This window comes from Oncorhynchus mykiss, chromosome 12, assembly GCF_013265735.2.
Source record: "Oncorhynchus mykiss isolate Arlee chromosome 12, USDA_OmykA_1.1, whole genome shotgun sequence".
In the NCBI taxonomy this organism is placed as follows: domain Eukaryota; kingdom Metazoa; phylum Chordata; class Actinopteri; order Salmoniformes; family Salmonidae; genus Oncorhynchus; species Oncorhynchus mykiss.
In genome coordinates this window covers 65,943,363-65,947,475 of record NC_048576.1, presented here as the reverse complement: position 1 = coordinate 65,947,475, position 4,113 = coordinate 65,943,363, and the positions used below count along the sequence as shown (strand labels likewise).

General features: G+C 36.3%; 1 pseudogene; it reads left to right on the top strand.

Annotated features, from left to right (window-relative positions):
• Positions 1 to 2,139: 2,139 nt before the first annotated feature.
• Positions 2,140 to 3,781, top strand: LOC118937894 (annotated as a pseudogene).
• The last annotated feature ends 332 nt before the right edge of the window (positions 3,782 to 4,113 follow it).

Here is a 4,113-nt window from a genome sequence, read left to right as displayed (position 1 = left end):
GCATACTGTGATATCACAATTTATTTATTCTAGATGAAAATTGATTATTGGAGCTTAATTCATTCATATATTTTGTTATTTTATTGAGATATGTGTATTATGTGTGTGGTATAGGAGAGGAGACCAAGAGGCTATATCCCAGAGGAGGAAATGATAATGGTCCAAAGTCCAACGCTTTCAAAAGAGGTGATGCTCAGGAGATCATGAGTGTCTACAAATTCTGTGTTAGTCACGTTCAATCGCATGGTTACACGAAGTGTTATTCTGATTACAGGAGGGGAAAAGTTTAGACACGAGACTTGCGTTTCAACTAGCCAGCGAGCTCTTCCAACAAAACCTAACTCTTGTGAGTTAATCTCAGGGAGCTCCAAGACCTTCTCGCTCGACAATATATGACCTATTCGGAATGTGTACGTTCTTGGTTATGTTTCATTTGTTAACTGTAACTTGTTGCACAATAATTTTTTATTTCTACTATTATTATTCAAGTAATCACATGGATATTGATTTTAATGTTGTTTGTTGTTTACTATTTCAGGTCAGAGACATGCTACTGCGTCAAAACATTCCAATTGGTGATATGGTTAAGAACTACTTCAAACAGCTGGACGACTTTTTTTCACCTGAGGTAAAGCATCTTATAGGTTGCATTTTACTGAGAGGGCTGGAGTGGGCCTAGCCTATACCTATGGTGTATAATGTATTTTTTCACTTAAGCGTTTTTCATTTCAGCGCTTCAGCTTGTGCTCGTGGGAGGTCGTGCGAGCTGAAATGTGGAGCATCCCGAGGGATTTTTACAAAGAAATAAAAAATGCCAAGAACACACGTGTGATTTTGATGATTAAATTAAATGTACCACTGTAAGCTTCATATGTTTATGTTATTTATCCGTGATGCAAATTATTTCCATGTAGGCTATGCTATTTAAATTAAGATACAAACACGCCTTACATTGGTTGAAATTGTGCTAGCAATTTTGTAAAATTCAATGGTGTGAAGCAACCTTGAAATACAACGACTTTTTCGTTTAAATGTTATACTAAATGAGATGTTATTCCTACTAACAATTGCATATCAACATCATCTTCAATGAAAAACAATAAACTCCTTTACAATACTCTGAATTCCAGCCATACTTTCCCGCCCTTTCAGACATCATCATATCACTGTAAAACATTGTTGATTCAGATAGTTATTACTTCTAGCAAGTGCATGATATCCAGTAAATATGTAACATAATTATAACTCCACATTCTGAATGTTAGTTCAATGGAGTATAGCAATCGCTAACCGTGCTGTTACTCTTCAGTCTCTACAGTGGAAAGATAATAGATGCAGAGGTAACATAAACTCACATATCTGGATAAAAGTCCAATAAAAACACATGAATACGGAATACTTTGACAAATGATCTACGTGATAGACATATTTTACTCACAAGTGCGTGTAGGCCCAGATTCAAAAGCACCCGAAATACAGTCTCCAATTTAAGCACTAATGTCAAGGTAAGCAGTATTGTCAAGGTCTATACTGCCTGTGCACTGCATAGGCTACCAGTGTCTTATTCTGAAAACCGGGTGCAGAAAGGAGCTCGTCTACGAAATTAAATAAGACCACTAAAACCCGTTTCTAAAACGAAATATAGTAATGTTGAATGTGTAGTTGATATAACCCATACAACGTTGATCTGTATCTTTAAAAAGGAAGTCGAGGTCCAGAAACCACGTTCACCCTTTAAGCAAGTGGTTCCAACGTAGTTGGATACCATAGTTTCCGTGTGTAAATGAAAAGGTGATGCGTTTGCGAAGACGAGATTTAAACACAAGGGTTTCCGAAGTGAAAGGACAACGAAATGTTTGAAAAGAAATGCATATTAATTTACGCTGTCGTCTGACTAAAATGGATTCACAAGTAAATGTTTTTAATCTAAAACATGTTCCTGGTTGGTAATCCAATATTTCAAAATAATAACAAATCAGTCAAGAATTGAACAAGTCTTCGAGAGATGCACCTGTCCTTTCCGTGCGTTGTCTCCAGGCCGAAAAATATACTGTCAGGTATGAAAGCGCCTGTCTACCGGACTTCCACCTTTCACTTTCGGAACACCTTTCAAAATCTTTGTATAAAATATCGACACAGATTGCAGCATGACAGAACTCTGGATTTCGAGAAGAGGGTCGATCAGGAAGGACACTTTATCTCTTTGTCCTTTGAGGAAAACGTATTTTTTTCCGGAATTATACAAAGTATAGGCTGTCTTTCGGAAGTCTGCCTAATTTTGCACCTCGGTTGATAGCGAACAGTCAGCGAACTACAGTACACCTACGATAAAATGGGTTCAATAAGCTTTTGGATGTGCTTGATCCTGACGATTTGCACCTGGCATAAAACCTTCGGATGCACTTGGATGAGGACACTTCCTAAGTCTCGGAGCATGTTCCAAGTGTTCAGCAACAACACCATAACGGTGCTTCGGAAATGGTAGGATACTGTAATGTTTATTAACTTGTTCCTGGTCATTGAGCAGTTGTCATCTATTCAACATTTAATGTGCTGCTGTGTTTCATTTGATTCAGTTACTCGTTTATGTATACAATAATAATATTGCAATCATTTGATTCTATTTTTTGCCATCTCAGGGTCATGTGGTCTCTCGAGAACCTCATATTACTTTCCCTTACGAGGAATACAGACATGTCGATCATTTCAAGGTAAGACATATGCATAGCCTACACTATTTAAAAAGGGTTTGGTTCAACGTTTTTTCTCATAGTGTAGGACATATAATTAGGTATTAACGAATATGCTAAATTTGCTATACTTTTCTGATATTCATAAGGCATGTACTAAAACAAATCACTCTTCTTCTAGGATGACGACAAGATTGTCTTCATTTCGCAAACTCTGAACGCTATAGAGAAATTGTACAGAAGTGATAACTATGATTCTTTCTGGGACCAGGAAGTAGTTGACGAGTTTATGATTGACCTGCATCGCCAGACCTTGGAGCTGGACCAATGTGTAAGTCTATGTGATTTGTGATTTTCTATTAACATTAATGCCAAAAGGCAAACATTATCCTATATTTTTTAGATTGCCGTATAATGTGATTTAAACGAATCATAACATAACATTAATGACTTATATTTTGTTCCAACAGGTAAAGGCTATAAGAGCTACACTACCAACATCTGACAAAGGAGTGAACAAAAATATGAGCCTTCACTTCAAATTCCTGAGAATTACTTGAAACGCGAGGTATGTCAATTTGTCTTACCAAGAGAGTGCATTCACCAAATAAGGATATATTCATATGTGATGACACAACATGTGTCTATTCTAAAATATTACATGTGTGTTTCGTTTCATGCAGGAATACAGCGCAAGCGGCTGGGAAGGCATAAGGAACGTGGTGCTGAAACACATGCTAAGACTAGTCACAATAATATTGACTAACCAATGAGCCTCGTGTGTGTGTAGAGATTATTTATTTATACTTCTATTTTTTCAACTATTTATTTACACGGTTATTTTTATATATGTTTTATTTATTTATTATGTGAATTCACAACTCGCGAAGTAAAACACATTTTATACTGAATAATGTATTATGTGCTAGGTATTTTTAGGCTATAGAAAATGTAACAACGTTTTCATGCATTGACTTTTGTATTTATGAAGACCATTGCATACTGTATTTATTATTGCAACAATATTGGAAACGTTCGTTATTGTAACGATTAAATACATTTGAAATAAACTAATGTGACCTCTAACAGCTGAAATATATTTTTAATCTAACATATTTACATATGGGCCTAATAAAAAGTCCTTAGATAGGCCTGATAATGTCACACAGTGTTGTTGTGTCTTAACTTGAAGACTGATGATATCACACAACCCGTGCATAATGGCTGGGAAACCCTTAAATGCGTCCACAGTGGAGGCAAGATAAGAAGACATTTCAGCACCATGGCAAACAAACAGACAGGAACGGACATGATTACAGCAATCCTGAATGAATCGTGAATAATGATTAGTGAGAAAGTTAAAGACGCACAAATATCATACCCCCAAGACATGTTAACAGCATTACAGTAACTGCCGAGGTTT